At 44.6% G+C, this 14,310-nt stretch overlaps 1 protein-coding gene across 1 annotated transcript in view; it reads left to right on the plus strand.

Annotated features, from left to right (window-relative positions):
- TTLL10 (tubulin tyrosine ligase like 10) overlaps positions 1 to 14,310 on the plus strand; it is a 157,271-nt gene that overhangs the window by 116,906 nt on the left and 26,055 nt on the right. The gene's annotated exons all lie outside the window — the stretch shown is intronic.

Below are 14,310 nucleotides of genomic sequence, written 5' to 3' on the forward strand. Positions count from 1 at the left end.
GGATGTTAGCCTAGGGCTTCCAAGACCTATCTTCAGGCCCCAGTTCAGGCTCAGACTTTCATAGTGACAAGTAAGCAAGTCCCTTCATTTCATTGTGCCGCCACTCATCTACAAATGGAGGCTATTTTGAGGAGAAATGCACTGAAAAACATTGAAGCCGTGACAGTACCAGACAAGTACCTCAGATAAGTGGAGGAGATGTTTTTGTCTTGCTGCTGAGCAGAACAGCTCACTCTCTGCACTTATTCTATCTGTATTCGTTTGCTCCCATTGACATATGCTGGTGCAAAGAAATCATCCTCTGCGTCATTCAAGAAACATGTGCAGTAATGTTCTTGCAGGTGATATGGATGAGCCATAAAGGCACGCTTACCAACGAGGAGATATAACCTGATATTCATTCTGTGTTCCTATTTTTTCTGGTTTTAGCTAAGTGATGAAAACATGTTCTTATTCCACCCCCAGCAGACTTGCACATGCATTTTGGTTACACCACTAGATATCTTGGTCATCAGAGACTGGTTGATGGAGATGGTTTCCTATGGGCTTCGTAGAGTGAAAGATAAGCTATGTTTAATTCACTTAACTCTGTTCCTGAAGAGGAAAAAAGTTCACATCTTGGTGTGTAAATTTAAACGCTTGCGTTTGAGAGTGAGCAGACACTGGTGTTACTTTATTCTCTTTGTGCTGTACCATGCTGTGATTTATAATGATGTATGTTTTGTATTTGTGTGAATTTTGTATTTTTCGAAAACCCAAATAAAAGTAACAAGAAAAAAAGTCAAGAGAGTTAGGTAGGCATGCAGGGAACACTTTCGGTATTAAAAATACCTTGCTGTCCTGGACAAGGCACAGGCCTCATTTATGCAACAAACTGTAGAGAGAAAACAGTTAAAAGATGGTTCTTGCACCAGATATTTTGCAACCCATTTCTTTGACCCCAAGGAATGACGCACGTAGTCGAGTGAAACAAAGCAGTAATAAACAGCAAGGACAAATCAGACAATTTGCTGTGGATTTCACTTGTGCTAGGAGATAGAGTCCGTGACAAGTATCATAGAAAACAGTAGTGCTCAACCTCTGGCTCATGGAGGCATGTCATCTGGCCCACAGGGCTCCCCAGGAGTCCAGAAACTTGGCAGTGGGGGAACAGTGGTGATTAATGCTGCCACTGCTCCCTGCCCCTATTACATTCCAAACCACGCAGCCGGATGACTTGGCCCCATGCACTGGATCAGGCCAGCACACAGGATAGGGGTAACGGACCCAATCCAACATGCAGGGCCAGGATCTGGGTTTGCCCTATCCAACATGTAGGGGGTCAGGCATGGAGCCTGGGGCTCAATCTGGCACATAGGGCTCAGGCCATGCACCAGATTGCACCCGCGCACCAAACCCATGTGGGATTGGGCCCATCAAGCCCAGGCAGGAGTCATGGCCACAGCAGGGGCCCCCATCCCTGCAGCTTTCACCGTCCTGTGCCTTAACACACGCAGGGTCACCCGTGGCACGAGTTTTGCTTGTCTGCAGGTTGAGGTGCAGTTTCCCCCAAACCCCCCCTGCATCTATCTCCTTGAAACTTGGCAGGTTTTATGGCCTCACCAGGGACTAGCACGCCTGCAGTTTTGACCCTGCTGTGGCTTAACACGTGCCCATGACATTAGTTTTGCTTTCAAGAATTTGGGGTGCATTTTCTTCTGAACCCCTACACCAATCTTCTTGAAGCTTGGCAGGCTTCATGCTCTCAGTAGAGGCGACCATCCCTGCAAGTTTCATCCAAATCAGACAAAAAACAATAACGTTATAGATATTTTATTGATTCCCCATTATACCCTATGGCCAGATCTCCAAGGCAGCTCCGAATCTTTGAAGCTGCTTCAGCCGGATTGAAGCAGCAACCCGGTCCGGAGGTCTGGATTGAATCCCTGGCATCCAAAGGACCCAGATCCAAAGCCGGATCAAATAGCTGCCTACTCGCACAGGCCTAATGTACATGCTTACAAAAGATGAATATTAGAAGCCAGTGGGTGACATCTTGACCCTATAGAAGCCAATGGCAGTTTCCATTGTTTTGGACAGGATCAGAATTTCATCTCATACAAGTATAAGTGAATTTTAATGCACTGTATACAATGAATATGTTAACGGTAGGTGTCACAGGAGAACAGACCACATGCGTGACAGAAAGCCTAGCCTGCCTGTTGGAGTTTGGCTTCTGGCAGCCTTGAGAATAACACTGGCCCTTGCTACGTTCCTATTAGATAAGCCTTTCTGCTCCTTTGCCCTCGTGCTCTCCAGGCTAGTTTTAATTTGAGGCCAATTGATACAACTGCAGTGGTTTCAGTAGAAATTTCTTAGATTACACCAGTCCAGGATTTGGCCCTTGATACTTGGCTTTACTGTTGCTCTGGTTTTCAGCTCACTTTGGCGAGATATTTTCATTCTCCTCCTCCCCGCCTGCTGCTTTGGTTGCGGTGGAATGGGAACCCGACCGTGTCTTAGTTCCAGCTGAGCTTTCCAAGCCACTGTGAGCAAGGGAGGTTGAACGTTGGCCACATTAAGCTTGCCCCTCCCTATTAAAGAGTGCTTGAGGAAGTGCTGATAAAAGAGGGTTTCATCTCACTCTGATTAATTCACTGCCTTTCAAGTGAGTTGGAGCAGACTCACAGAATGAAGCACTAAGTGCTGTTCAAAAGGGCATGACCCTTAGTCTCATGAATCATCAAGCTTGTGAGAAAAAACACAAGGCGGTCACACACCCCGTGCTTTACTGTAAACAGAAGCAATAGCCATTATTCAGTCAGAGCACTAGACTGACCCCGTCCAGATATGCTGATTATAGGAGGCTGAGTAATAGATATTCTATTCGACAAAATGATCTTCCTCTTCCAATAACAGAGATCTTCCTTTTATTGAAGAAAAATGCTTTCTAATGTGTCGTTGAGGACAAGTTGTCTTTTTTGTGCATCCCTGCAATAAAATGCTGCTTTATCTGTTAGCCACGGTTTGGGAGACTGTACAAGGCGTTGATTTTGGTCATAAACTTATAAATACCATCAGGAATCTTTTAATCAAATGACGTTACGTGGGCCGTTGGGGCATAACCAATTCCATTTGGCATGAAAGGCAAACAAAAAACTTCTAGATTGGGCCCCTTGCTCAAAATATTTTGCAGACAGGTCTTTATCTGGAGAATGGAGTTAAATAAATAAGCCTTCTCCGTGGAAATGTTCATCTTTTTGCATTAAGCCATTTCCCAATTCCAGGCATTTTGCTGATCAGTCCTGTTTTCACAATCTCAGTCCTCTGTCACATGAAAAACTTAGGAGGCTTTGCAGCATTGCTAAAAAATGCCACAGCACTCTGTGTTCTTCCTTTCCCTTCCCTTCTCGCATAAATACCCCGGATGGTTTGGAAGCGAGGTCATGGCTCATTTAAACAGGATGGTATGACCGACTGAACCGCCATTGTCCTCTTCAGAGATGCCGGCTTACGTGGAAATTGTAAAGATTGGGTCAGAAAGATCTAAATTGGTACCTCCATACTCTGTCATCTTGTGATAGATACAGCAGGGGGACAGAAGACCATTCTTTATGCTCCTGTCTGTGCTGATGACTCCTTATGTGATCTGGTGAAAAACCTCTCTCTGTTTTCTCATCTCTAAAATGGGAATTATTATTTCCCAATCTCAGAAAGAGAGTTGGAGGTACTGAGGTTTACTTAACAGATGTCTGCTAAATGGTTGAAGATCTTTAGAGAAATGATGAGACTACAGCAGGAGATAATAATTATAGTAACTAGAAGTCGTCTGTTAACCTCTTGACTAGGTACTGGAGGGTAAGGGAAGGTTGTGAAACCCAAAGAGGAAGAAAATTGGCAGAAAGGACGAGTCCAGAAATAGCCCCCAAGAAGCTACCAAATATATATATATATTTTTTTTGGTAGCTTCTTGGGGGCTATTTCTGGACTCGTCCTTTCTGCCAATTTTCTTCCTCTTTGGTGTGTGTGTATATATATACACACCAAAAATTAGGAAAGAGAGGGGAGCATCATTTTTGCAAGAAAAGAGGAACTGATTTTGTCTCAACTCTGCCTAGGAAAACCTACTTGCCCATGGAGACAGCATATTCATTAGAGAGCCTTCTGTAAACCAACACCTTAAAACAAAGAGGCAAAAATGTGCGTTGTAGTCAACGGGTGAAATCCTGGACCTATTGAAGTCAATGGCAAAATTCCCACTGGTTTCAGTGGAGCCAGTTTTTTCCCCCAAGGAGATTAATATCCTGACGTCTCAGATATCATAAGTTCCATTATAATATGATCTTATTGTGCGAGTGTAGTTGGAGTCGTAGTCACTATCATCTACCTTGTAAACACACAGATGTTTAACCTCAATATAATTTATCTTGGTGGCAATCTCTGTAAAACTCCTTTGGAAAAGAGGTGTCGGTGTCCCCGCCCTGTGCTCAATTCTAGATTTCTAGGCCATGCCTGACTGATGTGGAAGACAGCGGAGGGAATTATTCATATTGAGATTATATAACTCTGCATGTTACAGGGCGGATTTCAAGTGGTAGCTTTCAAATAAGTGATGCAAAGAGAATATAGATCATTCACTTTTTTTTTCATTTTTCATTAAAGTTTTTTTGGCTCTGATAGAAGCTGACAGAACTTCAAACTCTCAGGCCCCTTGCAAAATCAAGCCTTTTTATTCTATTTGCAGGGATTTAAAGGGTAGGGAAGAATAGTCACCTAGATCTTAAAGAACTGGGGCCTCAGGTTTTTTGCAACTCTGGGAAGAGAAATTGAGAGGGGTAGCCAACTGCAGGAAAAGGCTGTATGACCCTAACAGTCATTGGGAATGGAAACCCAATGCAGTACAGGTTCAGGATAGCCCAAGATCATGGTTGAATTTTGCAAGAGGTCCGAGATGGATCCAGAGTCAAGTTTCATAAAAAATACCAAACTCTTCAGCATTTTCTCATCTCGGGAACCCTGACCTTTAGCTGCGTTCAGACCAACATAGGCAGACAAGGTGCTTTGGGTTCAGACCAACATCAAATTTCACAATTTATGCACATCTCCAGCTTGGTATAACCTGGTCGTTCATGGAACATGCAGTCACCATGGCCTATTCAATCCTTGGTGTTTTCTGCCAAGAATAACAAGAGCAACAGGGCAATGATTATTTTTTTGTGATGTGGACACCTGGGCACCATCTTCTAATGCTGGCCTGAAACTCCCAACCCTTTTCATTTAAAATATATCACTGCTGTTAAAGGCTTTTGGACTTCACTGGCCCAGCCAAGATTCAAATCAGCTTCTCAAGAGATGAAAGAGTTCAGGTCTGAATACACCTAAGCCAATGAATCTCTAAGCATACAGAATAGTAGGGCTAGTCTGTTTTGGGGAGTGCATTTTGGAGAGTCTATTTTGGGAGTGCAAGGTAAGGATTGGTTACATACAGAATAGCAGGGCTAGTCTATTCTGGATGGTAAGCATGCAGAATTGCAGGGCTGGTCTATTTTGGGGAGTGCAAGGTAAGGATTGGTTAAATCAGAAATTGTTCACTTAATGAGCTGTTTCTTTGTATTCAAGTTGGTTGGTTACTTTTTGTTGAAAGTGAGCACATTGCATTTGGTATTAAAAATGTTCCTTTATGTTCAGGTTTGCCTGTATGCTCAGTTGCATCACTTTATCTATAGCCATATAGCTACAGTGGTACACACACATACCTGTACAGGTGTCCTTGTCCTGATACGGGAATAAAGGCGTCCTCACCAGAATATATTATTCCATCAGCTCTCTGTTAGGACTGACTAGAACATCTTAGTCAATTCTAATAGAGATCTAATATCAGGAACCTTTTTACTCACCAGCTCTTTCCCACCTTTTTCATATCGCAGACACCCAGTAATATTATGTGAGAGTCATAGATGACATCACACTTAACCTTAATGATGAGTGAACCAACTTTTAGATGCTATGGCTTCAGGGGGAGATGCAGATGCACCATGTGGTCCCTTAACAAAAAGTGTCTCCAAGGAAAAGCTGCTCTGCTTTCCACCCTCCTTAACAATCAAAAGGCCCACATACTTCTCAGGTAAGAAGGAATGAATACGCTTAATGGTAGGGTTTAACGTTAAAAGTACTACGCAGGTGAAACACTGGAGTCACCTGTGAGCATGCTTTTTTTCTAGCATCACAGTCAAATAATTCTACTCAAGTCAGTGAAGTTCCCCCAGCACAAAAACTGGAGGGCAATAAGCTCTAATCATGAAATAAATGGTGGCGTCTTACTGCTTGAGGTATAAAAGGAAATCTTTTCCTTCTCTCCTTGTTAGACATCGCTTGTTAAAGAAAGTGCATGCTCTTTGACCAGGAGGCTCCTCAGAACTAAGCAGAAAAAGACAATGAAGTTAGGAGGGAAAGCATTACAGACTTGTTTGAAAGGTCTTTCCTGCTCAGCGTATGTTCTGCCAGACCCGTGGTTCTCGACCTTTTCGGACTCAAAGCTCCCCACGGAAAACTCCACCTCCGTTTTCACTTGTTTCCTGACTACAGAAAAATACTAGGGCAATTCTTCTGTTGCAAAGATCTCAGAAAGACCACAACAGGGCTGAAAGGGTTTTTTTTGACACTCTGGATTCTTATTTGAAATCTCTTGAGTTTATCTTGTGAATCATGTGTAGGTGTTTGCACACCTAACAGTGCTAATATCATGAAAGTACCCAGATTGAGAATCACAGTGTTAGAGGTTCTTGATTTGATTATTGCACAGGTTGCCTGATGACCTGTTTAGGGAATTCAGAATTTCAAATGACATCTCTCTCTTAACTGGGATGGGATTTCTACTATGGAGCCAGCAGGGTTGTAACAGTGGGGGTGGAAGCATAGCCTGGTTCTGGAACCAGCCTCAGTGTATCACATCCTTTTCTTGTGCCAGCAAAGTTAAAGGTTATGTTGACCAGATCTTACTCCATCTATTAAGCACATAATAGGATCTATCTATCTAATATATAGATATATTATATTATCTATATATATTCAACAACAAAAAAACAGAGAGGAGGTTAAATGCTTTGCCAGGATTGGAGCAGGGTGAAAAACAGAATCACACTTCAGCATCTAATAGACTAAGATCTGACTCCCTCGCCCCCAAATCAATAATTCTCAGACATCTAAACACTTGATAATGCCAACAATAAGGTACTTTGCCAAATGCCATCCAGGTGACATTAGCTGCATTCAAAAAAAATTGCAAGATGAAAAAAAAATTAACCAGAGGACCACTCTATGGCTAAAAAAAATCCAATGCAGAGCACCTCTTTCTCCCCCCTTCATTTCGTAATCTTCTTCTCAAGTCTCCACACCACATTTGACCGTTTTGGCTGCTTACAGACATGAATAAAAAAATAAATGGTGCTTTACTTTAGGCTCAGTGAGACCTGAGCCCAACGCATGCCGAAAAGAGGCATTGTATTAATTGGACCCAGCCCACCCAACCTCTGTATAGATTGGGAGCTTCAGCGGGGCTTTTTGGCGCTTTTATCTAATTGAATCAGCTATTAGATAAAAGTGTCAAAAAGCCCCACTGAAGTGCCCAATCTACACAGATGCTGGGGAGCCGGGTCCAACTAACACGCTTCCTCTTCTGGTAAAGTGCTGTTTTGTGGGTTTTTTCCACATCTGTCAGGAGCCTTTGTTGCACATGCGTGTGCTCTTTTATTGTACTTTGCAAGATCTTTCATTGTACACGTGCCTTTGAGCAGCAGGCATTGCAGCAGGTGTTGCATAGTCTGAGACTCTGTGCCAGTTGCAGGTGGTTGAACCAGTGGCATAGCCCCATTTCTTCATTAGTTCCTTGGAACGCCTGACTCTGGTACAGGTACGTAGGTAGTGGAGACATCGCCACCTGTGCCAGGGTTTGTCAGCCCCTGGCGGTAAGGATTCAGCCGCTAGAACATCCCTTTTTTCACTGTCAGGTATTTTCTTCAGCCTCTCATTCCACGTCTGTAGTTGTGTCTCTTTGGGTGTGATATGGAGAGGTTGGGTGCTGGTGAGGAAGCTCCTGTGTGACTTCAGACGTTGGTGTGCTGCGGGATGGTCATACAGCGGGTGTCTCATATCTTCCGCTTGTCTCAATCGTTCTATCCTGCTGGCCACTGCTCTTCTGAGGTCAGGCAGAGCGATGCCAGCCAGCAGGCACACACCGTTTGGGCTGGGAGGCTTCAGACACCCAGTGATGCATCGGTAACTATCATTCAGGATGGGGTCAAGGCACTTAGCATGTACAGGGTGTGCATACTCAGCCAAGGAGAAGCTGAGTTAGTTCATAATAGCAACTAACTAACACAGACTAGTTAGTGCAGCAGGTATTTGAAGAAGTAGATCCTGGGAGTCTGTTTTAGCCTCCTTAAACTTCCTAACTTTAACCCTCCCAGCTCCAACCTTTATTTAGCAAAAAGATCTAAGGGTTGCTTCGGGAGCATGGAAAAGATGCATGCAGCTCATTCACTATCTCTTCTGGACAAGACAGTCAGCTTCATCCATCTCCTACAGTTGAGAACCCTTAGTTCATGGGTTTGAAGAATGCAGTCTAATAATAAGCCCTTATCCACAAATAAGGCACCCAGTGAATTGTCCCTTCGGTGAACACGTCTTAGAGTGGGTCCAAGACTTAAAAGATACTACGCAATAAGGATTCATCTCCTGTGCCACTTGGCTGACAGGCGATCACTTCCTTTAATACTATGGAACTCCACACACAGTAATGATCTTAAGTAGCTCAGGGGCACAGAGGAAAACCCATTGAGAAAAAAAGTCAAAACCTATTGCACCCGTGAGCCAGGTCTGACGGCAGGAGGATGTGAAATTCAAAATCCTACATGTAAGGATCGTCTTCTTGGCAGGCTCCTTGCCTCCATGCTTCTCCAGCAAACACAAGAATCCCACCTCTCCCTGCCCACTCGAACAATAGCTACAAAATACCCATAATTAATAAGGAGCAATTCATGGAGACCTGCCCTGGGCGTGAAACTTTCCCTGAGTGTGTAGAAGGGCCCCGAATTCCCACAAAATGAACTATCCATAAGGCATACAACCCTCTCCTCCCCTGCACAAATACACTTCTGAGCTGTGTCCTGTATTCATAGATTCATAGATTGTAGAGTCAGAAGGGACCACAAAGGATCATCGTGTCCGACCCTCTGCCCCTGGCAGGAAAGAGGACCGAGGTCAGATGACCCCAGCCAGGTGACTGTCAAGCTTCCTCTTGAAGACCTCCACGTTAGGTGATAGCACCACCTCTCTTGGCAGCCCATTCCAGATTCTGGCCTCCCTTACTGTGAAAAACGTCTTCCTAATGTCTAACCTAAATCTACTCTCCACCAGTTTGCACCCATTTTTCCTAGTTACTCCTAGGGGCACTCTGATAAATAGCGTATCTCCAATTCCCTGTTGTCCTCCCTTGATAAACTTATAGGCGGCTACAAGGTCTCCCCTCAAACGTCTCTTGTGAAGGCTGAAGAGATCCAAAACCTTCAACCTCCCCTTGTAGGGTCTTTCACGGATGCCACTAATCATGCAAGTGGCCCTCCTCTGGACCCTCTCCAGATTCTCCGTGTCCCTCTTGAAGTGCGGCGCCCAGAACTGGACACAGTACTCCAACTGCGGCCTGACCAGTGTTGCATAGAGGGGGAGCATCGCCTCCCTTGATCTGTTGGTCATGCATCTGCTAATGCACAACAAGGTGTGACTGGCCTTATTGATGGCCTCATTACACTGCCGGCTCATGTTCATCTTGGAGTCAACTATGACTCTAAGATCCCTTTCAGCCACTGAGCTGCTGAGCAGGTCATCCCCCAACCTATAGGTGTGCTGGGGATTCCTCCTCCCTAGGTGGAGTACCTTGCATTTATCTTTGTTGAATTGCATCCTATTTAGTTCTGCCCATTGATCCAACCTGTCCAGGTCAGCCTGTATCTGCTCCCTGCCCTCCGGTGTGTTAACTTTGCCCCATAACTTGGTATCATCTGCAAACTTGGAGAGGGTGCTCTCCACGCCCTCGTCCAAATCGCTGATGAAGATATTAAATAGCACCGGTCCAAGGACCAAACCCTGCGGGACACCACTGCCCACCTCCCTCCAGGCTGAGACCGACCTGTCCACCACCACTCTCTGGGTGCGTCCCTTGGCCACCCACCTGACTGTGTAGGTGTCCACTCCACAGCCTGCTAGCTTCCCTATAAGAATAGGATGAGAAACTGTGTCGAAGGCCTTCCTAAAATCCAGGTAGATGACATCAGCCTCAGCTGCCATGTCAAGACAATGTGTGACCTGGTTGTAAAAGGCTGTAAGGTTTGTCAGGCAGGATCTACCTGTGATGAACCCATGGTGGTTTCATTTCAGCATCATTTCCCCTGCTGGGCCTTCACAAATGCAATCTTTGATGATTTTTTCCAGTATTTTCCCAGGGATAGAGGTAAGATTGGCTGGCCTAAAGTTACCCGGCTCATCCCTTCTCCCCTTCTTAAAAATGGGCACCACGTTGGCCCTTTTCCAGTCCTCAGGGACCTGGCTGCAGCACCATGAGTGCTCAAACAGTCATGCTAGCAGCTCAGCTATAACACTGGCCAATTCCTTCAGCACCTGTGGATGGAGGTCATCCGGGCCGGCTGACTTGTACCCATCCAGCCCTTCCAAGTGCTCCTTAACTAAGTCAGCACTAACCTTTGGTGATCTGGTGTCTTTTGGACATCTGTCTATGTTCTAGGTGGGGGAATTGTCTCGGTCATTCTCATGGACCTGCAGCCCCAAGCAAAGCCATCTGTACCAGTCATGGTTGAGAGGAATGCAAATAATCTCTGCAGCAGGGCATGTGCCCAGGTGATGGTCACTCCTTTGGCTGACATATCTATTAAGGTCTCCAGAACTAAAAGGCATGAGCTAATATAACTTAAGGCAAAGCTTTGCAGACCAGGGCTGTAAGATCTCATATCATCTGTGCGGTAGCATGGAAGGGAGCTATAACACCCACCATCCAGTTATGCATAGAAGCTATTAATGCAGCAGGAAGGGACACATACATGTACCCATACATGCATACCCTGCACACATATTATGCACACACCAGACCTCCTGATTTCCAGGTCTCAAATGATCCATTGAAGTAGGGAGGAGTTCAGGATTTGGTTTGTAATGATCTAGTATAGCCATTACTTTGGCCAAATTCCCTATTGCCATACTTTTGCTCAACCCTATTTAAATTAGTCATTCCATGCGCTTGTAAGCAGTTTCACAATGTTGAGTAAGGAAGCTGATTACGGACCTGCGGACCAGAGATGTTCCAGAAGTGGAAGCTGTTAGTGTTGATGACATTCCTGACCATAGCCCCAGCTACATGCAAAGGGCTACATGGGAGAACATTTTAATTTAGTGCTACTTCCTAGTACCAAAGAACCTGAGAAGGGTCAAGCTAAAGCCCAGGATTTGAGCAATCTTGGACGTTGCAGAAATTCAGACCGGGTTCATGATCTGAACTAGGAAGGCTATTCTCATGGAGGTTACCAAGGGTGCTCAGAGATGGTTATAGGTGGCTCACCCCCAGATTGTGGTCATTAGTGGTGAATAGTAGTTATTGTGTTTCTTTTATTTGCAGCTTCCACATGCTTAGAAATCAGCAAGGACCAGCTCAGGTGCATATTTGAAAAGGAACCACCAAGAACCATGGGTGTGAAAATAAGCAGAGGCAGTAAACAGCCTTCCCCTTTTCATTCTTCTGTCCTTTCCTTAGATAACTTGAGAATATCAAGTTATTGATATATTCAATAATATTCATTGTGCCATCCTCACAGCTTCATTGTGCCATCCCCCCTTCATTGTGCCATCCTCACAGCTTCCAGATGCACTTGATATGGGTCATTACTGAGAGTCCTTAATATTCTCAAGTGGAGGAAATAGTCAACCCAGGAGAGCACACAAACACCAGCAGACTCTCCCTATGCCTGAAGAAGTGTGTTTGTGGTGGAAAGCTTGCACAGAACAATTTTCCGCAACTATTTAATTGGTCTAGTAAAAGATATCACATTTGCCCAAAGAACTTTGTCTGCCTCAACCCAAGAGATGCATTTCTGTATACTCTTTGCAGATAACTCTACACCTCAGAGCTTATGGTACAAGATTGCAAGCCAGATGTAAAAAAAATAAAAATAAATGTGTATCTGAAAACTTAAATGTAGCATTAGCATGGTTTAGATAGGTCTAGTCTGAAAACATGGCATCTAATTAACCCATCCAGATCCCGTAGTGAGACAAACACTTGGACACAAAAAAATAGACATTGGCTTGCCCAAGTTCTTCTGTGAGCATCTGAATGCAGACATCTGTATTTGAAAACTAGTCTCAGTCCTTTTTTTTCTCGAAGCTGTCTCATAATGCAGGGCAAGATTGAGGTTTTTATGCCTATGTTTGTGAAGGGTCACAAATTCATTCCAGTCCTCTTCTCAGATGATTTAGACTATTCATTCATTTTATGCCTTACCACCTCCAGACTAGCTCACTGGCCTTATTTATGGTTTTATTGCAGTTGCAATTACTGTTTTAATCTCATAGTCTCTTAGGCTCAGGCCCTCAGCCCGCATAAATCAGGAGAGCTCCATTAAAGTCAATGGAGTTACATGGATTTACACTGACATAACATCTCGCCATCAGTCTTTAGATTTATTGGAGAACATGTAGAACCCTTTGGAGGACAGATGCTTAGACTATTACCCCTCCATCCTTATGCTCCCACTGAAGTCAATCTCAGCATCCCTATTGACAGCATTGGGGCCAGTCGGGATAATCATCATACACATTTGCATTTGGCATCTCGCCTAGCAGCAGGGTTTCTGGAGAAGCAAGCAATTGGCTTTGGAGACTGCAAAGGCATTGAGGTTCTGCATGTGGTCTCTGTGGTAAAGTAACTGGTCAATAGTGGTCCATAATGTGGCTGAAAGAGCATTGTCTCCTATGTGTGCTGTGGAATGGCTCACCCGTAATAAGAATGGTTCTCATGAGGACCGTGCATGGTAACAGCACCTAAAAAATCATAGCTGATATTAGGGTGGTAATTTAAAACCTCCAACTGAGATCAAGGCTTCCTTCTGTTAGGATACTGACAGCTTCTATCAGACACTTTGAGATCTACAGATGAACAGTGCTAGGAAAGCCTCGTGTTAACGATGCTGAGTGTATAAAGTTTAATTAACTGAACACCAACCACAACCACCAGCATCAAAGAGTAGCATAATAGTAGGCATAGACATAGGAGGTGGCTCCTGTCCCAGTGAGTATACAGTCTACATCAATGGAAGATGAGGGGAAGAAATCATTACCAGCCTCCTTTTGCAGATGGGAGGCAGGGCTCCAAGAACCTTGCCCAGATCGCAGAGGGAGGCTGCAGGAGAGGCAGGGACCGACCCCATATTTTTTGAGGCCTGGTTCAACCCTCTCAACTACACATTTGTCATACCTAGTAGAGGCAAAAAAGCTAGCTATCTGTCTCCTGTTTGCTGAAGCTGTATGTTGGCCCTGTCCTTTCCTCCAGAAATCAAACTGCAGCCCTTGAAAATGAGGCAGATCTCATTAGCTTTGTTCTGAAAATCATTATCATCCTCTGCAAATTCATCAGATTCTGAGCCTTAGGATCTCAGAAAAAGTAACAGAAGCATGACAAGGCCTGACCTGATTAGTTACCAATCTGAAGCAAGCTGAACATTCCTCATTCCCACCCACGTACCCACTACCGCTGTCGTCCTCACAATTAAATCTGTACCGTTCCATTTCCCGGCTGCCTGGCTCTGGAAGAGGGACCCCAGGACTGTCATATCCTGCATGCTTGGCAAAATTTGAGAGGCTCTAAAACAGACACACAAACATCTGCTTCCAAATGTGATTAGTCTGAGTGGAGCCACTGGGAAAAGAGTGGCTTCGTCTGCCCTCCCTACCCAAGCCAAAAACTCCTACAGACTTCATAGTTTTGCATTTCTGATAGGGGTGACTTACTGCTAGGCATTTTACAGCCCCGTCTTGCTAATATTTATGATCCTGCAGCAATAACAAATGTATCATGCAGCCCCCCTCTATCCTCCCCAAGGGATATAATAATTGCAACCAGAGAAATTTGGGTTGGATATTAGATGTGGGTGGTTCAGCACGGAAACACATTTCCCGGAGGGGCTGCGAGATAGTCATCACTGGAAGATCTAAAGCTCGGGTTTGGCAAACCTTTGCCTGGGCTGGTTTGGGCAGGGAGGATCCAGCCTTCAG

This window comes from Alligator sinensis, unplaced genomic scaffold (genome assembly GCF_000455745.1).
Source record: "Alligator sinensis unplaced genomic scaffold, ASM45574v1 scaffold569_1, whole genome shotgun sequence".
Lineage (NCBI taxonomy): Eukaryota > Metazoa > Chordata > Crocodylia > Alligatoridae > Alligator > Alligator sinensis.